Genomic DNA, 27,800 nt, shown 5'->3' with positions numbered 1-27,800 from the left:
GTTGAAATGACCCGAGAACCTCCCAAACGGATGAAAAGTCACCAGAACAGATGCAAAATCGAAAATGACTGAAATCCCTGCCAAAGAAACAGAAAGTTTGAAATGACCCGAAAACCACAAAAACGGCCCTAAATCACCGGAACAGACTCAAAATCGAAAATGACTGAAATCACTGCCAAAGAGACAGAAAGGCTGAAATGACCCAAAAACCACCCAAAACGAAAGAAAATTCACCGGAACAGACTCAAAATCGAAAATGACTGAAATCACAGCCAAAGTGACGGAAAGGTTGAAATGACCCGAAAACCACCCAAAACGGACGAAAAGTCACCGGAACAGACTCTTCTGGCAGGCAGGTATTCAGGCTTTAGATAGAGCACACATATATATTGAAAAAAAAAAAATGGAAGGAAGGAAGGAAGGAAGGAAGGAAGGAAGGAAGGCACGAAGGAGGGAAGAGAGAGGAAAAAAATTCTAGCTTTTGTCTGGCTGTGTGGGTGGCAGAGGCAGAGAGAATGAACCTCAGTGAGTTCACAGATAGCCAAGTCTACAGTGCAAGTTCCAGGGCTCCCAGGGCTATACAAAGACAAATCCTATGTTGAGGTACAACAAAACAAAGCAGAAAAAGTCCTGGCTTTTATTTTAGAGATGTCTCTTCCCTCTAGTACTATTGCCTATAGAAATTGATCATGTAGGCATGTTGATCTTATGACAGGGTTTATCTTTGTGTGTGTGTGTGTGTGTGTGTGTGTGTGTGTATCTCTATGGCTTAGCTAGGTCCCACGTCAGAGTTGTGTTTCAGTGGTCTTTATTTCTTGTGCTTGGGCTTGTGTAGGTACTAAGCTACCACAGTCCTGAAAACACACACACACACACACACACACACACACACACACACACACACACACACACAAATCACCCAACAAACCAACCAAGCAAATAAATATGCCTGCCTGCATGCCTGCCTGCCTGCCAGCCAGTTGCATTTTGTTAAACAATTTTTGACTGACTTTATTTCACCTCTGATTGTGTATCTTTCTTAGGATAAGAAAGTAAAACAATAAATGTACTCAGGGATCATTTTACGATGAGCTGTTTTCGGAGTTTTGTCTATGTAACAAAACTGAGAAGGTGGTGAAATGTTTCTCCATGTATTTTTGGCTGTCTGGAAAGTCGCTATATAGACTGGTTCACTTGGCGTGATAGATATCTGAAACCAGGTCTACCTAGAAAGTTTCTTGAAGTTCCAGAACAATGAATGATATTTATGTTGATTTTTTGAAAAATACGATTAAAAACTTAAAAAAAAACGGAGGCCAAAAGAAAACCGAAGAAAATCCAGAAACCCTTCCTGGGTAAAATAAATAGACATGAAACTGGGTGTGGACATGCCTTTAATCCTATCACTCAGGGAGGAGACAGAGGTTGGTGGAATGCTGAGAACTGGAGGAGAGTCTGATCTTGACAGTGAGTTCCAGGGCTATGTAGAGAGATATCTTCGTGAAATCAGTGAGTGATGACAACTAACTCTGTTCTCTCAGGTCCATCTTGCTCTGGCTCCTGCAACTGACTGAACAAAAAAAAAAAAAAAAAAAAAAAAAAAAAAAAACCAATGGTTCTCACCTAGCTCTTTGGAAATGCTAATGGCGTTGTTAACACACCCTAACAGAAAGAGGAAGCCTTCATTCAGTTGTTCTCAACCCAGCCTCGCCCTGCCCTGCCATTTTAGGGATTTCAAAGGCCAGGCTGCATCTGAGCCATAATTACAGAATTTGGTATTTCTACTTAATGTTTAGTGTTTAGGTAAATAAGGCTTGTGAATCACTAGAAGAATGGCTAAGAGCACTAACTGCTCTTCCAGAGGTCCTGAGTTCACTTCCCCAGCAACCAACATGGTGGCTCACAACTGTCTGTAATGGGATCTGATGCCTTCTCCTGGCATTGTGCCTGAAGACAGCTGCAGTGTATGTACTCCTATAAGTAAAAGCAAATACACTTTTTAGAAAAATAAAACAAACCTCTCGAAGAAATCGAGGATCTTGAAAATACCAGGCATATTTATCCATCTCTCTACTCCTTTTATTTTATTTTATATATTTTTAAAAATATTATACACTGTATATATATATATATATATATATATATATATATATATATATATATATATATACACACAATGTCAAATAAAGAAATAGATGCAATTAATTTGGAATAAACCGAACAAAGTAAGAAAAAAAGGAAGGCAGTAATGCGGTGGCCTAGCTTATTTATAAGATGAGCAAACACTGGTCTGCCATTGCTTCCTCAGTTGAAATCACACACACACACACACACACACACACACACACACACACAAACACACACACACCCCACCTAGGATGAAATAAAGGAGGGGGGGATGCGACAGGCGACATGGTAATGCATGCCTTTGATCTCAGCTTTGGGGAGGCTGAAGTAGAGGCAGGATTTACTTGAGAGGCCAGCCTGGTCTGTCTAGTATGTTTTGGCACCATGTAGAAAAAGGTTGTCTCCCATCAATGAGCAAATACGGGAAAATCTATCTGTCCATCTACATATGCTTTGTGGCTCAGAGGGTGAAGCTGCTGCCTATTGAGGTCTAGGTAAAAATCTCAAGGAAGGCCTAGATGAAATGTGAAGGCCTAGGTCAGATTGGTTAAGGCCGAGGTAACTCTCACCTGGCTAGCTTACCATTTTGTGCTGTTACTGATATTATAAGGACGCTTTCTCATATGTCCATGTATGTGGACAAATGACTTTCTGGATGGCAGGTCGAGACATAAATGTTAGACAAGGCAAGTCCCCTGCCACAGTCCAGTTCCACAACTAATGGGAGCAGGATAAGTGGGCGGCCAAGATGTGTTCCTAGAGAAATTCACCTATCCTGAATCCAGATGGGTGTAGTAACTTGGTACAGATTTTTGACATATGCAGTTCTGGACTGTCCCCCTACCTCACATGCTGGGCCAGGTGCCTGACAACCTGATTTTGTTATTTAGCGTGTGTGTGTGTGTGTGTGTGTGTGTGTGTGTGTGTGTGTGTGTGTGTGTGTGTGTCTATGGCTTAGCTAGGTCCCACGTCAGAGTTATGTCCAGTGTTTTCTGCAACTTTTTGATGGGAAATCTCTGATAGGATCAGTCATGTGCACACATGATGCTGAACGTCAGGTTTGTATTCCCAAGACTAAGACTGGTACGGGTCCCGAACCAGGGCTATATATTATCTTGGTGTATAAAGGTAAATACTCTCTCTGTCTTAGCATCTGATGTTTGAAAACGTACAAAATATACAGTTCCATGTCTCTAAAAAAAAAAGAAAAGATCAATCACGTGGTGTGCGTGTGTGTGTACCTGTGTCATGGAGGCCAGAGGTAACACCAAGCCTCTTCGCCAATTGCTGTCCACTTTATTTCTGAGACAGAGTATGGACTTCTGAGAACTGATGGACTTGGCTAGACTGGCTGCCCAGTGCACTACATGGATGCATGGAGCCACCTGCCACATCTCTCTTCACCCCAACAAAGCCAAGGTTAGGGGTTCACACTGCCACACTCAGCTTTGTCTATGGGTGCTCAGGTCCTCAAGCTTGCACAGCAGGTACTGCCCAAGGAGACGTCTCCACACCTTAAAGTGCAGATACTTGAATGCAGGAACTAACCTGCATTTTAACTAACTGCTTAAGAAATGTATGCACACGCCCAATTTGGCAGGTCTGGAACGTGTATGAAAACAGAGTTCTGATAACTGATCTATTTCACAAAGGATACGTACCTGATATGTTTTTATCATATCCTGACAGTTTTGCCGGATTTGCTCAGCTTCCTCCTTTGCCTGGGTTAGTTTTGTAGTTGTTTGAGTTTATCTTTGGTCTCCTGCAGTGAAAACATGAGAGACAACATCAGCCACAGTAAGATGGAGGACAATGAGAAGAAAGGCTGCCCTCTTGTGGGGGGCTCAGTAACACTAACAGGGAGGTGTGGCCTTGTGGTTTCAAAGCTCACACTTTTTGATACCCAAGGACCCAGCTGTACTCTGAGTCCTTCTCCAGCACCATGTCTGCCTGCACTCCGCCATGCTTCCCACCATGCCGACAATGGACTAAACCTCTGATGCAGTCCCCAGTTGAATGTTTCCCTTTTCAAGAGTTGCTGTGGTCATGGTGTCTCCTCACAGTAATGGAAACCCTAACTAAGGCCCTGCTGTAGACCTAGACTGGGGACTAAGCAGGAGTCTAACAGTTTGCTTGTTTCTGACAGGGAAAATGGTTAACAGTAAGACTGACAGACATTAAGTAAATGACTACAGTGGTAAGAAAAGCAGAGTGTTCCAAAAGTTCTTTGCACACCCCAGAGACCCTCTGGTTGTGGCTTGACATCCATTTGAAGCTCCCTTTTGATTGAATGATGCTACTAAACATGGCCTCTGTTTGGAGACTGCTGAAATGGCAATTCTTCATATGGGATTTTTAGGGATTGTCTTCATTAAAACCTGTTGCTTTTTCCTCACTCATTTTTTTACTCACCTGTTCTAGTCCTGACTGCCCAACTCTGCAAAGTTCCTTGCGCCCAATTCCCATTGAAAACACACTTTCTTTTGTATATTCTATCTTCCTTATTCCTTGCTTGATTCCTGCCCTCTGGTGATCTCTCCCCCAGCTTCCTGACTGCAGATGGAATATGATCAAGACACTCAGACTGCTGGCCATGCCTTTCCTGCTATAATGCAAAACCACAAGCCAGAAAGACCTTCTTTCTGGCACAGCGATGAGCAAAGTAATGACTGACCCCTGCTGCTCCTGTGGAGGTCCAGGCACCAGCCTCTGCTCAGCATCCCACTCCCTCTACATCTCTCTTGTTTACACTCGGACAGCTTAGCCTTTCTCTCTTCTACATCTGCCCTGCACCTGGGCTCCATACACTACTTCATATGTCATTTTAACAACACACATCGTATAATTAAGCACTTATCTACCCTGAGGTACTGGTCTTTGATAGTCAGTGTCCGGTATCACTTAACATATAGTAACTAAATAACTTGAACACTCGTTCAAAGAGTCTTAGACTAGGTATAAAGGACTGTGGTTCTGCATTCTCACTGCTATAACTAAGACACACTGACATATAGTCCAGTCTGTTTCAACACCCTAAATCCAGCAAGTGAGACTCCTGTGTGCCAGAAAACTTTAAACATTTGAATACATGAAAACAAAGTGTCACTTTGTTAGGTTAAGGATGCTTACTGTATATCTTCTACCCGTGAGCTGAGCACTTGCTGACACTGCCCCTTTCTGTGAAATCTTGTATTCGAGTGTGCACATGTGCAGCGCTCACAGATAACCTCAGCTGTCAGTCCAGACCTTCCACCTTGTTGCAAATGCAAGCACCAGACTAGCCTACAAGCTTCTGCCACCCCCCCCCAACAAACATAAGCAAGCACACGCGTGCACACATGTGTACCGACATAAGCACACATGAACATACATAAGACACACACAAGTGCCCCTGTTTTGACATGAGTTTTTGGAAATTTGCCCTCAGGTTCTCATTTGCACAAGCACCCTGACCCACTGAACCATCTCTGCAGCCTTTATAGGCACTGTTTGATTCTCAAGGGAAAGAGCTGTGTAAGCAAATAAAAATCTCTACCCTCAAGAAGCTGACAGTCTACTGCTAGAGGTAAACAAACTGTTAGGGACAGGTGCTAAGGAGAAATGAAGTGACAGCAAAGCATGGGGAGTGGGCAGTTCAGAGCTAGAGCAGAAAGGCTAAGCCGCTTCAATGTGCACAGGCTTGAAAAGAGTAAGATGAGAGGCTGGATGTGCTGACTGAGAGATCAAGGTTGAACCCAAGTCTTTTGTCCTGAAAGTAGAAGAATGGGCTGTCATTTATTGGGATAGGGAGGTGGTGGAGGAAGGAACACTATTAGTTCATCTTAATCTGCTGGAAAATTACTGAAGGTGTCAGGTATAAAGGATACAGCTGAACATCACTAAGTTATGTATTTGGGAATCACTCACATGAAGTTTGTTACTGCTAATTTGTTGTTGTTTTGAGAGAGTGTCATGCAGCCTAGGCTGGCCTCACACTTGCTATGTGGCTCAGGTAACCTTGAACACTACCTAAGTGCTGGGGTCATATGGAAATCGAATCCAGGGCTCCATGCACTCTTAACTCTTACCGACTGAGCCACAGTCCCAGCTTGTGTATGCCTGTCTAATCTTATCTTGTCGTCTGCGGTATTTCATCTTGTTAGTTCTGCACAATACCCTTTTCATTATGAACGCTGTATCTATATTAAATTAAATACCATCCATGTCTCCTCTTATCTGAGTCAAACTGTCCTTATGACCTCAGAGATTCTACACCGAGTCACTCACTCCTTTGTTCTGTAGACTGCATTTTCCTACTTCTTTGCACGCTGGTAATTTTTCATTAGATGCTAAACACAATGAAATATATGCCTAAGCAAAGCTTTTTATAATCATTTAAATATTTATATAATTCATTTACCACAGAATTTACTTGAAATAAGCTTGCTTTTAAAGCTAAGGTGGCCTCCAAACCTAAAGAGGTATTTTGCTGAGGGCCACCTGATGTCACGCTCTTTGAGAGATCCTGCAATCTGCCTAGTGTTAACAGTGACATTTATTCTCCAGTCAGTCCTGTGTGAACTCCAGTTTGGGCCCTATTCCTTTTGCACTTCTGGACCAATGCCCTCCTCTTTTCCATACCTTCAATTCAGGAAGACTGCTGGGCTTGGTGTCAGTTCCTCTCCCAGTGCCACATACAGAGCCCAGCGTTAACCTCGTTTGTGAGGCTTCACTTAGAGAGCACTCTATCTATGTCTTTCTCTCAAGTCTGAAAACCTTCACATATTTTTATTCTTTTCCTCCCTTTGTGTGTTTCCTTTTATTTTCATTTCTTTATTTTTTGGTGGGCGTTAGTCTAAGGTGGAAGGAAATGTCTGAATCTGGCTACCAACAGAGTATAGTCCTGGATCTGTAAAGTAAGATGGCAGCTTACTAAGTGAGCTAAAACGGCAACAGTGCCATCCCGTCAGCTCTAAATCCCAGCTAAGGAACCTGACGAGCCATGTGAGACTGCGGGCGGCAGACGGAGGCAGACGGAGGCAGGACTAGCAGGAGCCACAGTGACTGCAGAAAGCACATCACAGGTCCTGGCTTCAGGCAGCTGAGCAGAACAACACATGCAACATGCACCACGCAGCACAGAGGCTCCAGTGTGTGAGGGTTAGACAGATGGAGCACCGGGAGAGTGCCACAGACAGTAGCAACGACCGAGCGCTTTAATCCGAATTTAAAGCAACTTAGGCAGTTAGAAATGATTCTTTATGGATTCCAATTTTTAATTCCTCAATCAGAATTAGAGAATTCTGAGTAGCTGAGTAGGGATGCCCCACAGCTTTGGCAGCTCTTCATAGCTTCCTCACGCAGCCATGGATTTTGAGTGAAGGACCATGGGCTAGTGTCTAACACGTGTATCATGTACATACAAGTAAGCTATTGGTATTAATTATATTTAAGTATGAACAAGTATTTTTTAATTATAGGAATCAACATAACTGATACTTTAATTTTTTCACCTTAATTCCAATAGCATATTAAATATTTTTCCTTCCCTCAAATTGTATTAAAACAACAAACTAAGAATTACGAAATTTAACATTCTAAGCCACACCAGAAGTCTTTCTCGTGATGATGTGAACTATGCTGTAGGAGCCCCACCCTACTGGCTGCCAGCCCTCAGTACTCAACAATACCCCACAGCACAGCCACACTCACCTTGTGTGAGTCCATTTCAGCTTTTAACTTGTTTTGCGCCCACTTTACTTTAATGATATGAGAATTCATCTCCTCCTTTAGTTTCTCTGTTTCTCTCATGAGTCTAGTTGTTTCACCTTCCTAAAAAGACATTGTCATTTTTCACGTAAATAATCAACTATGCATCTGGTCTATCCCCTTGTGCAGTTACACAGTAATTCCAGGGCAGGTATACTATGGCCCAGAAGCCATAAAGCTGGTTTAAGGCTCAAATAGTAGTAAGAGAGTAATAAAGTCCTAAATCAAATCAATAGGCACAAAGATAATTTTTCCCTAGATTACTCAGTTCTTCCTAACTGACAGCAGTAAGGTGACTGAACCGGTTCTGCTACAATCTGAGGACCAGAACAGCATTTCTAAATGGAGATAATAGCAAGTGCTCTGAATAGCTACACTTCTGAGAGTCAACCTTCCAGGACAGCTCTAGAATAATGTTTTCTATAAGAAAATACCAGTTGTGCTTTCTGGTGAACTGTGCTGCACTAAGACTCTGGACAGGCCTGCAGCCCTGCTCATTAGGAGAGACGCTGCCCAGTCTATACGAAGCCCTACATCCAATTTCTCACATCGCAGGGGGAATATGTATTAAATAAAAAACCAAAGTAGACCCTGGCCAAGTTATACTTCTGATGTAAAGCCATTCACAGCAAACACTGATGTGGACATATCTTAGCAAAACATAATTTTTACAGACACAAACTAATTTTTCCAATAGACTCTAAAAGAAAGTTTTTTAAAGGATTAAGAAAATGTAACTGATAACATTTGCCAATACTTTGCCTTTCCCCCAGCAAACCTTTCTAGCAGCAGGGATGACACACCCAAAAACACAAAGTAAGCTAGTGAGAGCGTGCCCTGAGTGCTAGCTCTACACCACTGTGGGGCTAAGGAAAAGCAGAGGCATGACCTTCAAATTAGGCACAGTTATACCTTCGATTCATAGAGTTGCTGCAGCCGCCCTTTCTCTTGAGACAGCTGCTTAATTTTGTTAGTGTTTTTCTCCAATTCCTTACTTGCATCTCTAAGTTTCCTCTCAAGGGTTTCTTTTTCCTTTCGAAGGTCTAGAGACTCCTTCTCGCCTCTCACATACTTCATTACCATCGCTTCCTTTTCCTGGCGGGCCTCTTCACATTTCTTATTAGCCTTGGAAAGAAAAATGTTACCTGGCATTAATAAAAAAATATTTTCAAATAAAAACATATGCAAACAAATACTGTTCCCTGCAGTGTTAGTATATTTTGTGCTGTGATTTCCAGCCCTTCCTTATCACTCTTTACTTTGGTTGCTGTGGTTTTTATTTATATAGACCTTCCCGACTTCTCCACATCTACTTTCTTACTAGTTTCTGCGCCATCGTGGGCCTCAGGAAGAGATCATGGTCCACATTAAAAAACTCCTTTAACCTCACACTTGCCAGGGTCAGCTGTCAGAATCAGTAGGCAGAAGCTTGGAAGAGTGGAGCCAGGCTTCTGGGTCACCAGAGGTCAGCTAACACAAGCACTCTCACATAAATATGCTTCTCATTTGTAACAGAGTATCTAGACTCAAGTATTTTGTTGTAGGAACACAAAGGGGCTAATAAAAACTCATCTATATTTCATGTGTCACCAGTACATGTATATGCTATGGAACAAAATGTTAGCTATGAAACAAGGAAAGATATAAGAAACTAGACACAGGTGAAGAGATGACTCATTTTCCCCGTATATTCCTTAATTAACTTTTTTTTTAAACAATTAGGATGTACTTAAACTTATGTATTGCCACCTTAGCACAGTTTAGGATTTCTTTTTTTATTTATGTGTAGGTCCATGTCTGTCGGAGCACATGCATGTGAAGACTCTTAAAGCCACAAGAGGGCATCAGAGCCCTGGCACTGGTGTGACAGGTGGTTGGGAGTCTTGTGACTGGATGCTAGAAAGCAAACTCTCAACTTCTGGGAGACCAGTGAGCATCTTCACAGTTGAGTCATTCTTCCAGCCCTCAAATTCCTTTAAAAGCGTTTCTATAAATGCCAGCAATGCCATCGCCCGACTGCTGCAGTCTAATAAACAGAGCACCACCAAATTATAAAATTAATAGTGACAGAAAATACCTGGTCCATCCGCTGGGCCATCTCTTTATGAAGTTGCTGAATTGCATTTTTAGCTGTGACATCCTGTGCTACTAGCTGATCTTTGGAAGCTTTAACTTCTTTATTCAGTTTCTCTATTCTTAATTCTAACTGTAAAAAGAATGATTTCCAGGTTATATTTTATAGTTGCACCAAATAAACAAATGATACCTTAATTAATACACAACACACAATGCAAGAATGTAAGATCTAGACTATTCTCCTCAGGTCCCTCACAAGCTTTTTACCCTTGTAAGTTTGGCTTACAACTCAGTCTTTCTCTAAACATGTAAAAGTGCAACAAATACATATCAAAACACAGGAAAATGAAGGTGTGCTTGAACTTACTGTATTCTACAGCTGTCTGCCGCTGTTTTCATTAGAGCCTTCTAGATGGACAGGAGGTCCACTCCAAGGCTGCATCCCCTACTGTCTCACAGCACCTTTAGTTGGAAGTGCATCTTATGATGCTGACATAAAGGAGGAAAGGCCCAAGATACATTTCTCAGAACATATCAGTGCTGAGTTCTTCCATTAATGACAGGACACTTATACGCTGTCCACAGAAGGAAAGTAGGTCAGAAAAATCTAAAGGTTTTTGCTTTGTTACCAACCTAAGCACTTACCCGTGCATCCATGCAGAAAAGACACCATAAAAAAGGGGCAGCAGATACCCTGACATGACCTTCACAGTAGAATTCAGCAAACCCTGGGGATGAAGCCGTGCTAACACCTAAGTGAGAAAGTGCCCAAAGCCAGACAGAGACACTAGGGTGTTACTACTATTAACACTTCTTCCCTTCACTGGTAAAAACTTAAATAGAGCCTTTTTTTATTATTTGGGCAGAAAATGTGCTATATTTGGAACAGTTAAACATATCATAATTTATACAACACAATTCAGAATAATTCTAACAATTTAAATATGAAGCAGTTTCCTCCATTTGAAATGGTTTAATGTACTTGACTACATGGTTTGTTTTTTTTCCAGGAGTTTATAAATTTAAGTATAGTCTTGGAAGACTTTTGTTTACCTGTTTAATTGTGTTCATATGCTGTTTCTCTGTTTCTGTTCTTTTTTTTCAGTTCTTCCCTTAAATGGTCTTTTTCTGAACAAATATTTAAGATAAGTTCCTGATGATTCTTATTCTCTTTAATTAACCTAAATTAAAAGGGAAATAAGATATGAAATATTATCTAACTATAGATTAGATATAGACACCTACAATCAATACTCTCAAGTAATCTTTTTATAATAAAATACCAGATCCGATAAGAACCCCCTATGCCTAATGATGCCTTCTCTGAGCATGTCCTCACCATTGAGTGACTGAGTCTGAGGGTAAACTGCCTCGCAGCCTGTCTGTCACTAGAAGTAGATGAGAGAGAAGGTAAGAGCAGCCAGCTTTGTTACAAGCTTAGGTACTCACACTCTGTTGATTAACACACCAGATTATAAAAAATTCTCTGGCCAATTAGCTCCATTAGGCAGGTACCTTACCACTGGGTCACACGCACAGCCTTAACTCGTTTCTTTGATAGTTTTTGTTATTCTTAGAAGTTATGTACACATGCCACACAGACAACTGTTCTTAGGAGTTTAAGTCGGGTCACTGAACAATACTACTGATCTATGAGATAACAATAAAAAGGGCGGAGTATTACTTTCCAGGATCTAGAAAGTAGATAGAGGAGATTGATCGTGAGGGTACAACGTTCCAAGTTCAAACAAGTGCTGGGGAATTTAATGCACAACCCAGTGGTAACAGGACTGGGTGTGTAGCAGAGCACATGCCCAGCATGTTTAAGTCCTCTAGTACAAGACAAGGAGAAGAGGATGAAAAAAAAGGAAGAGTGGGCAAAGAAAAGAATGAAGGAAAGGGAAGTAAAGAAAGGGAGAGAGTGGGGTATACAGCAAGACACAGACCCAGGAGGGAGAGAGGAAACCAGGAGTTTGTGAAGAGTGTATCTTAAGGGTTAGGACACAAACTAACTAACTATATGAGAGGATAAATAAACATAGTAACCGATTTGAGTGTAGAATCATTTCACAATGACAATATATTTGTCATTTCACAATGACATTTGTGCAAGGGGAAAACAAAAGAAAACTTAGCAAGTGGGGATGAACACATAATCAGACATCTGGGAAAAGATATATTTATGAAATTTTCAATAAAAGGAACTGAAACGTTAAGTGTTCTTTATAAAAAATTAAATGGAGGTAAAAGTTAAGAAAAACATCTAGTTATTTACCTGAACCAACATGTATTTTATTTAAAATTAAAAGTATTATATGTAAAACAAAAGATCAATGCAGGTTACAATACACTTACACAAGAGTAGAGCCAGGCGAGAGCACTGTCTGACTCAGCTGCTGTCCCCTCTGCTAGGCAGACAAAGAGCTTGTTTGTTTTTACCCCTAATACTTTTTAGTTAAATCCAACAACTTGCAGCCAGATGGTTTCCAGAAACAACTGATAAAACTTCTGAAGCCAAAGTCAGAAGCTTGGATCTGTAGATATTTGCATTTGACTCAGAACAACTTTCTTAATGTGCCTCAGGTACCTCACATACCTCAGAATGAGTCAGAGTCGTAGATGCTGCATATCTGTGAGGATCCCATGAGTTAACATGTGTGCCAGTCACATAATTAATAGCCTATGAGATTATTAATGTATTCATCTTAAAATGTTTAAGTGCTGCATAAACTGTGAAGATGAGGAAGTAGGAAAGGGCACCAGAGATAATCATGTGTGTGTGTGTGTGTGTGTGTGTGTGTGATGGGGGGTGATCAGAGCGGGTCCAGATTGTAGGGAGTGAAGAAGTTACCCCAAGCCTAGACGGGCTGGAAACACAAATGTCTGAAGCTGAAAGCAAAATGTAGGAACAAGTCAGCAGTATTCCGAGTTAGGACCTAAGTGAGCAGGGGTGCTCTTGAAAAGGCACTGGAGTCTCACAGGCATGTGATCCCCAGACCCACACAAAGGTAGACAGGGGACAATGTCTCCAAAAACCTTCCTCTGACTTGCACATGTCACACCCCTCACATACGTCTTTTTTTTTATTATTAGAAATAATTTTTAAAGTTTAAATTTAAAGTAAAAAATACAAAATGAGTACCAGCAGATTGAAGTTCACTGGGTTAAAAACAATGAAGCGTGAGCTGCTTTAGGGCAATCTGGTGACTTTACCAGAATAGTATGGAAAAACAAAGCAGCAAGAAAAGGCAGTTCCCTATCACACAGCACTTGGAGCGGGGTCTGTCTCCCTGTAACCCTCTCCTGGCACAGGCCTCCTTTTTCTACTCTCACACTTCATTAATTAAAAAGAAAAAGAACAGCCTAGTTTAAAAGTGTGTAGTTTAGTGAAAGACACTACGTATTATTTTAAAAGATTGTAACAGTATGCCCAAACTTACGTATCACTTTACTATAAAATGTTCAATAAAAATACAGAATAAATCCTATTAGAAACAGGATGAAGGAAATCAAACTCATCAAAACACTGTACAAATAGATGTTTAAAAGCAGAATGTGCTCAACTAATTCTTCTGTTCTCTAAACTGTTAGCTTCTGAACTTAAATTTCATGACTTTGAATTTCCCTTTGAATTTATTTTGACATACCTTGTTTCAAAAATGAATTGCTCCCTAATGAACTTACACAATTTTTGCTGTTTTATGATAGTAAACAAGCAGCAAATATAAGCTGCTCAGTTATTTGGGGAAGCACACCAACTCTGCATGGCTGCATTCTGAAACAAAAGCAGAGAGCAGGGCCCTTTCCTTAGAGGAGCTGGTCCTACTGGAAGTGGGAAGGGAGCGCTTACAGCAGTTACTTACTGTTTAATAGTGAGCTCCTGCTGCAAGTACCTGCTATGCACACACTTCTCAAACAGGGCTAAAGCATGCTCTCCTTTATTCACTCCATTTGGTACTGCAAACTCAGCAGATAAGAGCTCAGATTCTATTTCTCCCAACAAATCGTCTGATGCTGAAACAGTCTTTATCTCTGAAATGACTTTTCTGGTGCAGTCTGTATCATAGAGGCTTGCTGAGGAGGTCATTGGATTACCAGCTTCTGTGGGTGCAGACGACTTTAACTCCGCCAGTATCTCTGTTACTGTGTGTTCTGGTTCACTGGTTTCTGACACTTGTTTTGCAAAGTCTCCACCAGGAAAGTCATCTATTTGTTCAGAATTTTCTGGGCATGTGTCTGTTTTAGCACAAGAATTCTCACCACTGCCACAGTCTGGAATATGGCCTTCCTGTACTTCAGGTCTGTCTACAGTGTTCATTAGTCTGACATAAAATTCTGTCAGAGTTCAATGACAATGGTCCAGATCCCGTTTCTAATCTGCTGCTTTCATCGCCAGAAACTGAGGTGCGTGAGTCGTCCTTCAACTCGGATATTTTCCCAGGGGTTGCATCAGAAGAAATAGAGGCTATGTGCTGAGTCTCTGCCATGCTGACTGGCACCAATTCACTCTGCATTTCTTCAAATCTGCTCCTGATCTTCACTTACATCTAAGGAATCAAAATGTAAAAGTTAGACTAAGACCCTTTACACCTTTGCACACTCCAGGCATGCCCATGAAGTGTCCCCAGAGAAAAGAAAGAGAAGAGCCTACCCAGAGTGGACACAACCAGTGCGGCCACCGTAGTCCCCCGCCCCGCCCCGCCCTGGGCCAGCTGGCCTCACTAGTTAAGGGGCAGAACATGTGATGGGAAGATCGGGAAGGAGAATGGCCTCCAGTTCCGTGAGCACACGCTACTGAAGCCCTTTAAGGAGATGGGCAAAAAGCCTGCAGCAAAAGCATTAGGCAGCAGTCTGAGAGCAGGCGGGCACACCTGAGCGATGGCAGACCGCAACTAGGCAGACGAGCAGCTACAGTGAAAGAATTCGGATGAAACATATACACGGGGGAAAAAGACTACATTTTATAACAGAAAAACATATGCTCACTCCAAGCTTTGAGAAAAGTGAAACAAGAAAACTGGCTGTGTGGAACCCTCAGCACTAAGCAGGAGGGATTTTGTTAAGGGTGAATTATAATAAGTCCCAAGATTTGTACAACATTTGATTTTACTGTATGAATCCTAGCACCCAGTGAGCTCTCAAACACTTGCTGACCTGTAACCTGCATAAAATAAATTAGGCTACTGCTTGAAGAACATTATTCTAGGACTGTAGAAAGGAGGCAACTGTAAGGAGGAAAAGGCCATCCTGTGTGCCAAACATGCTGCTTCTTTGGACCACCTGTGAAGACAGCAATTACTACAGACAGAACTCAAGCTCCACATCACTCCATTATTTATTACCTACCTCCAAATGACACAAATTAACACCACCGTGCTGTATATGCTTCATCAGCAAGCTGGTATTGATACTAAAGACACCAGACCAGACAAATAAATGCAGTGAACACTTGAAAATCTTAGTAATTTATTCCAAAATCTTGGAATAAAAAATAAATCTCAGGCAGGTACACTAGCTTCAAAGCAACTTACAAACTAGCTCACTCAAAGTAACTCTTTAAAAATAGAACACGTGATATGATATACAATAGCTCGCTCAAAGTGACATTTTAAAGATACCACGCATGATATGACATACTAAGTATAAGATATACTATGCTGCTGCTAATGTTAAAACCTTACGAATGTGAACCTGCAGGGGCTTTAAACATCACAGCTAGCTGATGCTCACAGCAGAGAAACACTCACTGGTTGGCAGATAAGGAATGCCTTCAGAAGAGAACAGACCTCAGGGGCATTGTGACTCTCCAGCATTCCGTTAAGTAAAAAGAAATTTTATCAACAACTTTAAGAGTCTTATTTATGTGTCATGACTTGTCTACAGAAAAGCACATCCTTTCATTCAGCTTCCTCTGTCCCCAGGGTTCACTCTTTCTTCCTCCACAGCAGGTGCACAGTTAGCTGAGCTGAAGCAGTAACTCAGAGCTGATGCCTGGATGAGAGTTTTCAGTCCTGCACCCTGAGTTAGACACACACTTATCCTTCTTCATGCTATGCCTGTGCTATATTACAGTCTACCTGAAAACAGGTGTTCCTACTGGAGCTTTTTCCAAAGTCTTAAACTCAAGCCCGCTAACCCTCAATTCTGCCTCTAATGCTTGTAACTGAGCACCCTGTTCACAGCATCATGTACTTAGTTAACAAACATCTCTTTTCTCCCTCTGCTTTCATAATCTCTTCAACAATTGTGCTCCTGCTTTTCTGACAATATCCCCTCCCTTCCACCCAACCTAAGCCTCATCTCACACCTGGAACACTTAGTTTCTTAATCTCATTCAATTCTCTTTTGGTAATTTCAAATCAAAGGGCAAAGTAGTTAAAAGAAGGCTAGATTATTTGTGACAGTCATGGGGTGGGGACAGGGTTACTAAGGGAAGTGACAAATCACCAGATTCAGAAGTGATGAAGTATGTAGTATCCTGGCTATCAAAAGGGACCAGGAGCTACCTGTGAAGTGAGCCTTCTACCGTAAGAGGGCAAGTGTGCAGGCTAGGTAGCTGCAAGACTGCTGCTATGCCTTTCCACACTTAGCTCCTCTTCTTTTCAGTCATCAGACAGACAGCTGAAGTCATGCACCCAAGACTGGCCTTTCCCTTCTTGAAAGTTTCAAGTAATGAAATCCTGTCTACACTCTGCAGTGGTTAGCCAGAGTAAAGACACAAGCCTGTCTCTCCTGGGAGGACTAGACAGACACTGCTACATCAAGCATTTATGGGCTAAGAACTGCAAGTTTTCTTCAGGGAGAATAGGATCTCCCCCCTCCACACACACACACACACACACACACACACACACACACACACACACACACATATACACACACACACAAAGTTTTTTGCTATTTTTTTTAATGAAATTACTGAGATTCCTGAGTGAAGTAGTTACATAAGTTTCCAAACTTGATCTCTGCCCACATTCAGAAAATGTTGCTCTTCTCCTGTAATGTCTTACTCCACCAAGTACACTCACTGTGCATACTGAGGACAACACAGACCTGCCCTGTTTTTCCTTTCAGTCTACCTAGTGACCAATTGTGCTTGAGGATTTAATTTTAATACTGTATCTTTCTTCAAGCCACCCCTATGACAAGCACAAGAACAATCTGTACATTGGAACACACTGCCTATACTCACTGAGCAGACATGGCCCTTCTTGACTCTGAAGAGGCAGCCACCTTTTAAATGAAATGTGTTCTTGCAACAAGAAATTTACTCAGAACTGAAACTCTGTAACATCAAACAATAACAGCAATAAACAGATAACCAAAGAGCTCTGTACAACACTTAAAACCAATTTTTGCAAATACTCTTCAGTGCTACACTGTGGCAGAGGAACCCACTGGCTCTGTGAAATGACCTGGGGTAGACAATGTTTAGTGGGCAGGCTGTAAGGAGACATCTAGAGTACAGAGTGTAGAACCACCAATGTATCTTACATTCTACAAGGAGCTTCATCTACATAACAACAAAACCAGCTATCTATCCAAGCTTAGAATTTGTTTTATGTATCTTATCAATTAAACACTAAATTTAAAAGACAAGTAAGTTACATAGAGTCTCTCAATATGTCAGGACCTCTGAAAAGGTCATTATACAAATCTGAGAACCATTAAGACTGCACATTTGTTTGCTGATGCCCGAGTGAACACTGACCGGGGACTGGTGGAAAAGGAGGTGTCACAGAGGAACCGTGCTTGTACATGCGGCAAGGGCAACAGCAAGGGGCATGAAAGAACTGTGCAGACAGGAACCAAACAACATTATGAGAAAGAAGCTCATCTATTCACCATTAAGTAGGGGAAGGAGAGTCAGCTGCTCCCCTACAGGCATCCCCAGGTAGTGATGCTGATGGACTGCAATTTGGATACAGTCCAAGTATTTGTTTTATTTGTTTTTTTTTTTTTTTTTTTTGGGAAGGAATGCTGTCATGAAAATTATGAAAGATTAAACAACTTAAAAATAATCTATAAAAGGGGGAAAAGTAAGCCTAGGGAAGGGCTGCAAGCCTGTTTTAAATGCTGCTCAGACCAACTTCAGTCACAGATGCATGTATGCTTATTGACTACTGCGTGCGCTGCGACTTTGACTTTGTAGTAACTGTTAGGAGAAGTACTTGTAATCACAAAGTTCCTCTGGATCCCTTGCAGTCCCTGTAGCTCCTGTCTGACTGCAGCAGAGCAGCTGTAGGTGACCCAGCAAAAAGGTGTCACACCAAGCACTATCCCATCGCCTTCCATTCCTTAATGAGCTCACTCGTGTTTCTAGAAAGTCGTCCCCACAAAACTACATAAACACTGACAGCTCTCAGTACTATTTCCAGTTTCCTGTAATTAGCACTGTGAGAACAAAACCATAGGCTGCCTCACAAAACTATAAATAGAAATAAATTCAATCTATAGCTAATTGGTAACAGGTCATCAAATAAGCATCATGCAAAGGAACCAACTCAAAAATAAAGTCTAAAGTGTTCACCTGCCAAATATATATATATGGGACAGCTTTTCCATGCGGACACTGTTGTCGGTACTGGGAACATGGTGCAAACTAAAACAGGCACCGTTGGGTGCAGACCTCAGGTGCAGTCTGACTAAGCTTGAGCCTGTCAAATCTTTGCTGCTGTAAAATGCTGAGACTACGGATCACGGATCAGAATCCTTCCCAGTGCAGCTCTATAAAGCACACCATCATTTCAAGATAAAAGCTTGCTTTAAATCCACTGAATAATCTTGCTCAGATATTTTTATAATTTTTAAATTATACACCACTCCACCCCCAAATAATTCTAGTTGTATACTTACTTCTCAAGTTAATATGCATTAACATATACAACCTAGACCTGTGAGGTCACTTCTCCAATAGGATGGTTCCCTGTCCTTTGTAAGAAAATACAGTCTTTAAGACAGTTTTGCATATTTCCCAAAAACAATTTGAAAGCAGCATAGCTAAAATAACTTACCTTTCCTATTAGTTCTTGCAAAGCTCTAGTTTGGCATCTTAGAAGTAAAAAATTTAAAAGCATCTAGCCATTATCTCCCGATAAACCCTAAATAGTACATTTTGACACACTTTTCTAGATTAAGCTTTTAAATTAAAAAACAAAGTAGTGAAGCAGAAGAGAACCTGTGTAAGAACCTGAGTCTCCCCAATGCAAAGTGCTGACCCTGAGGTTTCACAGAAGGCACATTTCTGCACATCAATCCTTCCTTCTAAGAGAAGGAAGCTAAGACAGTTGTTTCAAAGACTTCTAGAATTTGTTCTAGGAGGAAAACTTGAGATTCACAGTTGGACACTGTCTCCTCAGCCCTCGATCCATCACATACTGTGCTTCCCACGACATCTTCAGTGAGACAGGGACAGCTGGCGGATGCTGAACAATAACCCCCTCACCTTTGTAACAGGCAGTCACAGTCTGAGTACTTCCCACTCTAAATGGCTTTTAAAATATTAAGACATAAAATTAATACAGAAATCTAACTTGAAGCTACTTGTACAGAACTCATCAACTGCAATGAAGTCTAAGAAAGTGTCAGTATTTCTATTTAACTGTTTAAAAAAAAAATCTGAAAACTGGGGTGGAGATATGGTTCAGCAGTTAAGAGCACTGGCTATTCTTGCTGAGGTCCTGAGTTCAATTCCTAGCAACCACATGGTGGCTCACAACCATCTGTAATTGGATCTGATGCCCTCTTCTGGTGTGTCTGAAGACAGTCTACTGACATATATAAAATCTTAAAAGAAAAAAATGTCTGAAAACCAAATATAAGAAAAATGGCATTAAATAAGAATTTCTACATTTACTTAAAGATTTGGACTTATGCCTCAATTTGGTTAATTTGCTAAGATTTCGTTTAATAAAAAGAACTATTTAGCACTTACTACGTAACCCTACAGTGAATGATCAGCTCATAACGGTTAGCATTATCCTAGGGTTTGTTTCCACTCTTGGTGTCTATTGCCCCTTTACCCAATAGCTTACGTCTTAGGGGAAACAAACTCTCTGTAAAGCAAGTTCAAATGAGTTTGAGATGGTGTAAAGTTACAGTAGCATTTGTAAGTCTAAATTATCCTATTGATGCTTCTAAAATAAATGCTAAATAAAACTAAATATTGTAAGTGAAGTGATGTTTATGAGGAAAATCAAAATTTGACCTTAGTCACATAAAGACAAAAAAAATAAATAAATAAGAAAAACCTTAGTCTTATTAGTGAATAAACAAACCAGAATTTGAAGTTAAATATACTTTTTTTACATGAGCTGAGTAACTTTTGTAAACCAGGGTACAATGCTAGCACCTGTTGAGTGGAAAGACAGTTTTCTAAGTAAGGCTGCCCTGCTTCCAGCTGTCACTGCCTTCTTTAATGAGCTGGCTTGACTGTTCTGTTTATTACACATGGCCACATAACTATAAACTGACTTTCAGAACTGAACATGCTAAGCAAGCAGCAGCAGCCCCATTGCCACTCTGCATGGCATCAAAGGATAATTCTTTGGTTCCTGTGTGAAGAAATTAAAGTTTTATAAGTGGTCCCTCTTCCTCACACAGCCTTTCATCAAAAACACCAGACTTAGAAATGTCAACCCCTACTCCATGGAACCTGTTCTTAAAACAAACACACACCTTGAGCTTCTATTATTTCGAATTAGACAGGCCTTTAAAAAATTAAACACAGTCCATGCATCTTCTGGGTGTCTTCCAAAATTATACTTACCTATTATACTGTACAAAGAAGCGTTGGTTTAACAGTACAAGATTATGGCCTTCCCAAAAATCTTCCCTGAACATGGAAAAGACCAAAAAGGAAGAATAAAAGAAGTAGGCCAGTCATTACTGCTGTTTCATTTGTGTGGCCATTAATTAACAAAGAGCTGAAAAGTAGCTGCACACAGTGTACTTCATACTCAGGAGATCAGTTTCCATATCACTTGTCTCTGGGTCCTTAATCTACTCCACAATAGCTACACTAGTTGCAAAGGCCACATCCACACCGATAAACCTAACACTTAACATACTGACTTCCCTTTGGGTGGCTGCACGTGCGCCTCTCAAACACTGTCATGCTAGTTTGTTTCATATTTTCCTCAGACAAGCATCCTGTGTATCACTTCAGAAGAAAAGTCTGACCATCAAATGAATGTGACTCAGAGTCTGATAACTCTTTCTGGTTCGAGGTCACGTTTTCACTATATTCTTTTCTGACTCTAACAAACTGAAGTGGCAGGACTGAAACTCAGGTGTTCTGGGTACAAACCCGGGTCTCCTTAAACAAAAATCGAGATGCGAATATTTAACAAGTTACGAACTGTTAGCTGAGCCACCATTCTACCCGTGCTGTTTCCCTGCGATTGCTACTTTGAGAATACGTAGAAGGGGAGAAATAAATTTGAAATGACTTCCCTGCCAAGATTCATGAAATCCATTGGCATCTCTGGGAAAGTCAAACGCTGCTGCCCGCATCTCTGGAGATCCCGAGCTGGTGAGGCGGGGGAGCGGCCGCGCTCCAGGCACAGCCCTCAAGGGCCCCGCCAGCCCCGTTACGTCCACGCGCGGAGTCGCGTACCGCCCGGGACTAGCACCTCGTCACGGCCACGCGCGCGGACCCGCGCCCGCCGAGCCCCCGGCACCCGCCATGGACGCCCCTCGGCCACTCACCGTCCGTCGCCCAGCCCCGGGCCGCACCCTAGCGAGGCCGATGGAGCTCCGGCTCCGGAGAAGGCGGACCCATGGCGGCTTCTAGCCGACGCGGAGTGGGTGAGGAAGTCACCCGCGGAGACCACAGCCGATCCCTGGCTCTCGGCCGAGGTTTTCCTCCAAAAACCCCTGCGGAGCTGACACATCAACAAAAATGGCGGCGATGCCGAAGCCAGCGCGGCTACAGCTGAGGGGGCGGGGTTCCTTGAAGGAGCCAATCAGCGCGGCTCGGACCGCGTGACGCTAACATCTGGGTGGGCGTGGTTTTTGAGGCACCTCCTCCGGCCCCCGCGGTTTCTAGAGGAACCCGCCCAGCATCTCGGCGCCACCTCCACTCTCAAGGAGGCTGAAGCAAGCTGACTTGGCTGTAGCAGGCTGACACACTGGCCCTTGTCCAGTTGGGCCACTCTTTCCCTTTCCAGCTCCAAGCCGGTGCTCTCTGTCGGTAGGAAGTTGCTCACTTTCTCCCACACCTTTTGACCGGTCATCTAATGAGTCAGTGGCATAAAGTAATAAAAGAGAACTCGAGATTGTGGCTTCCCGGTTCTAATGGTACAAACTTTGCACTGGCCATGGGTGAGCCAAGTCCTTAGGAGCAGCTGATGTGGGCATTCAAGCATTCATCCCTGGGAGAGCTCTGCAGGGTTTCCATAATACCCTTGACCTAGAATCTGCTCCCGGCACCCGGTTTACTACTAAGCTGTTGCTGTGCTCCATGCAAAGAACCGTGGGCTGGGTATCCCATCTGGTTGTATGAAGGGTGTATATTATAGTGACTAAGCCCACTTACAGGAGGTAGGGAAGGTGAGAAGCTTTAGTCTGGAGGTTTTGCAAACCATCTCTGTTCAGAGAAAAGATGTTTTGAAGTCTTGAACCGTGTAGATATAAGTCATAAGTGAAAATAGTTTAAAGAGTCACCTCTAATGGCAGGTTTGTAAATCAAAACATGTTACTGTTAAACTACTTCCAAAATATTGCTAAGGAGGAAAAACTTCAACATGGCATATTACTAACCCTCTGTCTGTTTTTAATCAGGAAATGACGCCTCCCTCCTCAAATTAGGGTAATGTATTACAGCGCATTTGACAGTCAAGGTGCTGTGGTGATTTTATCTGCTCCTACTTTTAGAAGTAACATTAGCGTTATATCTGAAATGTCTTTCAGAATTTATAACTAGTAATAAAGTGTATTAAGTATGTCTTGGAAACTAAATTTTTAATCAGAAGAGAGAAGAAATCCTTGTGTAAAAAGCCAAAGAGATAAGATAGAAATGCTGCAATCCGAAACTCTAACGGTTCTTTGGAAAGTCAGTTATGTTGGAAGGTGTTTTGCTGGGGCAAACATGTGAAGGAACATTTTGTTAAAGTGGACACAGGCGTGAAAGGCTAAGGCAAATTTGTGAAGCAAACACCGGAATGAGGATGGTCTGCTAAAGCAAAGGCTGAGGCTTGGCTGTCTCTACTGGGTAGTGTCACTGTGGCCGACTCCTGTCTGCCGTGCCGATTCTGCCCACCTGGACAACCGCTGTGCCCATGAAATGTTTGGACATGAACGGAGCTGCTCACCTGTGAACTCAACCACGGATTTCCATACAACACAGTTGGGATTAGCTCCAAAGAGCCTTTTTATGCAGGTCCAGTTCCTCGTATCCTTTCTTTTCCACTACCTCTGGTGGGTGGTGGGCTAGTAGGGAGGTTAAAGCGTTTAAGAACCATCATTAAAAATAGGTTTAAAAAATTAAAGTTATAGCAATCCTACATTTGGATTTATAAATACCAAAATAAATTGGAGATTTATTTTTCACGAAGAAGTCAGTGCTACAACATTTGCCTTAGCATGGGCAAGGCCTGGGATTCAGTCCCTGGGGTGATGGCTGTCAACTGAAAAGCATCACTCGCAGCCTAATGCATACCCTTTGTCTCCACATCTCCATTTCCCATCAAATGATCGTGTACTGAAAAGTTACAGGGTGTAGCTCCAAATTTGGAGCAAGAAGTGTGTAAAATAGCGTAGGACATATTCTCTGCAGAGGTGGGTTTGGCATCAGGACTTTCTCCCACAGCACATTGTATAGAAAGGGGAAAACTTTACAGGGCAGACATGTAATCCATGTCAGTCATATGATGAAACCTGTTTTTCATTATCATAAATCATATTCACGAAATGTATCAGACAACATCATGCAATAAAAGTGTGACTCTGCCTCTGTGGTCTTTGGAACAACTCATACTCCACCCCTATCAGAAGTGCATCCGACAAACTTCACGATCATGGGGTATGCTTCCAATAGCCCTGATCAGTGCTCCTGGAAGCTGCCAGTCAGGAGAGGCTGCCTCAGCCACGGATGGATAACTGAATGCAATGTTGGATTGCGGCTCAGGAGACGTAGAGCAGCAGGGCAGGAGTTTGAATAAACCATGGGCTTCAGTTAATAACAGCAGTTTCAAACGTGTTCATTGAAGGAGAAACTGATTGTAACTTCATCATGAGAACTCTTTTTATTCTAAAAAGGTAAAAAGCATTCAAAAATTTATTAAAAATGAAAAAGACAATGTCAGGCATGGTGGCTGGATGAAAAAAGAGAAAAATAAACTTCAAAGGGAAGGACATGAAGGCTCCTAGGTATGGTGTATGAGAAGGTTTGTTTATCATAGAGATGAGGGAGAGCAGAGACAGACATCTAGGAGAGTCCGAGTGAACTGGATCCTGAGCTGGGCCATGTGAGGAGACAGGGATCAGGAGAGCCAGGAGACAAAAGGGTAGACAAAAGACTGGAGAACCCAACATGGCTGGATTAGAAAGGGAAAGGCAGCTGGGGGAAAGCACAGCCCAGGCCCCTGGGCTGGAGAAGTTTAGTGACTGGGGACCCTGTAACAGGTAGGGACTGAGGGTTGCTGAGCGAGTCTATCTGCCAGGTCCAGTTTGATATATTCAACAGGCACCTCAGCCATTTGTCCCGGGTTTGAGACATAACAGTAGTCCACGCCTTTAACCCTAGCATTCCAGAGACAAAGATAGGTGGTTGACTATCTCTGAGTTCACAGACAGGCTGGTCAACATAGCAAGTGACAGAGGCAGGTGGGTGTCCGTGTGTTCAGGGATGGCCGGGTCAACATCCAAGTAACAGGCCAGCTAGGGATTACATTACGAGATGCAATCTCAAAACACGGAAACTGAGTCCCAAAAGCTGTCCCTAACTTCCACATATGTGCCATGGCACAAAACAAGCGAAAAATGTAAAAAGAATAAAGACATAAATCTGGGCATTGCTTCTAAACATTCAAGAAGCGACTGACAAGGGGACTGGGTCTGGTGTGCTTAGTTTCCACAGGAGCCAAGCACAGCGTACACTGAAAAACCAAAAGTCCTCACATAACTAAAATAGCAACCCCAGTGATTCTCAGGGTGGCCTTTCCTCCTGGAATCTGTCCCCAGAGCTCCTGGGACACCTTTCTAGAGAAAGCCAGAAAGTCCTGTAAAGTGTTGATGCGCCTGCGCAGCCACCAAGCACCTGAGAGCCATCAGTGCAGAGCTGCAGCACCTGCCACACTGGCGCGTGGGCGGGGCTGCGCGCACGTGGGAGCAGACTGCGCAGGCGCGGGACGGGCAGCACGTGGTGGCCTTGGGCGTCCGAGGCGAGGTGAGCACGGGTGAAGCTCCGGGACCTCGGGGCTGTGGGGCATGGCAAACGCCGGCTTGAGTGGGCTATTTCAGAGACCAGTCGGGGCCAGCGCCCTTCGTCTTTTTCCGGTCAGGCGGCCTGGGCTCCCCGTGTCGAGACCACCTCGGACGTGGGTCGTTGGGAGCCGGAAGTCCAGAGCTGGACGTTGAGGTTGGGCGTTAAGTCGGGCGTTGGGCGAGCACAGGAGCCACACGTGGGGACAGGCTGGAAGGACAGAGGCCCCAGGGCCGTCCCAGAGCCGTGGGTGTGGGTGGATTCTGTCTGGGTTATAGGGAGGGGAGCAGAGGAACTGGGGCGTGGGCAAGCAGGGGCCCTGAGCATGATTTGGAAACAGCGCGTATAAAGTGTCAAAGTGTATGTGTGCGTGTTTCCACGCAAAGACTTGTGGCTTCAGTGATTTGAAGTCACTGCTGGAGTGCCAACTGTTAGATCCTTTCCCCAAACTCCCTCGCCTCCTGTACAATCGATGGGTTCATCAGGTCTGTAAAGTGAGATGTCTTACATCTGCAGGGTCTCTCTTGGCACTTGGCTTTTCTAGACCCCAGGTGTAAGTTTCTCTATTTAGGCCTCTGGAGTTAAGCAGACTGGGTATAGTCTAACTAGGTATCTCAAGTGGGAGCTGGGCCTGAGTCGGGTATTGTGGATGGAAGGTGGCGAGTTTTCCCATTTACTAGTCACTTAACATTTAAAAGTAAAGAAGTGTACTTGAACCAGGAGACTACATCTATCTTAAATGTGCAGCCCCTCCCGGGGTTGGTGCTTTACCTCCCAAAATCTTACTCAGCACTGAGGTTGAGGCACAAGGATTCTTGGCCAGCAAACAAAATCTTGCCAGCTTGTTCCTCATCGCACAAAGGAAGGTTGGGGAGTATGTATTGTGATAGAGTGTCTGTGTGTGTATGTGTCTCTGTCTGTCTGTCCCCCCATCTGTCCATCTGTCCATCCATCCTCCCCCCATTGAATCCTTGAATCATAGAAAGATGAAGCAGTTTTAAGGAAAGAATAGATAAATGAGGAAGGTGGGGCTTTGGCTCATGGCCCACTGAGCCATTGACTTTTACAGCCCCCAAATGCCCTTTTCTTTCAGGTAGAATGTCTCTCCTGGAACACAGGAAGTCACCAGGAAGTCAGGAACAAACTTGAAGGGAGGAAAGGCATTGTGCCTTCAAGTTTGAGTACACACTAATTTTTACTAGCAGGGCCTCTAAGGCATAGGCTCTGAACTCCTGGAGGGAAAAGACTATTCACTGTTTGTAGGGATGCCTCCAGCCACATAAAAAGGCACAAAGACAGACTCTATGGGAATAAAAAGAATAAAAAGTCAGGGTCTTCTTTGGAGAGCTTTACTTCTCACTGCACTCAAAACACAAGAGGAATACACACAAAGTGAAGGTCTCTCTTTTTCTGAGTCAACAGAACTATTTCATTAAATTCACTTTTTTCTTTTGATTGACAGTTCTATACATTTCAACACAAGCCACTGTACATTGATTTTCAGTTTTCTTTAAGAAATTTGAGAGCCCTTCAGGTCTCCTTTGTTACCTAAACCAGCAGATAATCACTATGAATTCTGGGATTGTTATATTGTAATTCATCACCAGTGTCTTATAAAAATAGTGTGTTGTGGGCTGGAGAAATGGCCCAAAGATGAGGAGTACTGCCCTGGCGGCTCTTCAGAGACCCAGGCTTATTTCCCGGCACACGCCTACCTGGAGCTCCAATCCCAGGGCTTCTGACGCCCTTACACAGACATGTAAAACACCAGTGTACATAAAATAAAAATAAATTGTATGTGTTTTAAAATAGCGTGTCACGTAGAGAGGTTGTTGGTGTGGTTAGACCAGGAGGTACCATTTGGAATCACTAGTGAACTCTGTATACATGTACATCAGGAGTCTGTAAGTGGGAAGTCACAGCACTACACACATACCCACTCAAGAGTCAGTGATGGACATGAGATGAATCTGAGCGACTGTAAATTGTCTTGCAGCTGCTGTTTGGTTTTATCGTGTGTACATGCCAGTCCTGTGACACATGGAGGCCAGAGACAGCTTGTATGACTTAGTTCTCTCCTACCACAAGAGTCCCAGGGATCAAACTCCGCCATCAGGTTTGGCAGCAATGCTTCTAAACTGCTGAGCCGTCCTCAGCTCCTATGGCGTCTTTTTGTTCCCTGGGGTTCTTTAATATTACATTCAGCTTTAAAAGGCTATGGTGTCCTGCTTGTGGTGGTTATTATAAGTGCATGTGTGTTAATATGTATAGAATAATAGAATGCACATAATGAGGAACTGCATGTTATAGAAAGTCACAGAGATGAGTGCTTCACTCATAACTCACAGCCACCCTGGCTCTACACGCTTAAGCATGAGTGGTTGCTGAGCGTCCTAGTCAGGGAGTCCTGTTCCTGCTTACTGTC

At 42.8% G+C, this 27,800-nt stretch overlaps 1 pseudogene across 1 annotated transcript; it reads right to left on the bottom strand.

Moving 5' to 3' along the window:
* Positions 1-1,606: 1,606 nt before the first annotated feature.
* Positions 1,607-21,908, bottom strand: LOC308416181 (coiled-coil domain-containing protein 186-like; annotated as a pseudogene). The gene is made up of 8 exons (XR_013975671.1): positions 21,661-21,908; positions 13,815-14,498; positions 11,005-11,132; positions 9,953-10,081; positions 8,788-9,000; positions 7,819-7,938; positions 3,789-3,889; positions 1,607-1,974 (listed from the first exon to the last, which is right to left on the bottom strand). The product of XR_013975671.1 is annotated as a coiled-coil domain-containing protein 186-like (transcript).
* Positions 21,909-27,800: the final 5,892 nt, after the last annotated feature.

The sequence above is a fragment of the Micromys minutus genome, assembly GCF_963924665.1.
Source record: "Micromys minutus genome assembly, contig: SCAFFOLD_252, whole genome shotgun sequence".
NCBI classification, from domain to species: domain Eukaryota; kingdom Metazoa; phylum Chordata; class Mammalia; order Rodentia; family Muridae; genus Micromys; species Micromys minutus.
This window is presented reverse-complemented; position numbering and strand designations above follow the sequence as displayed.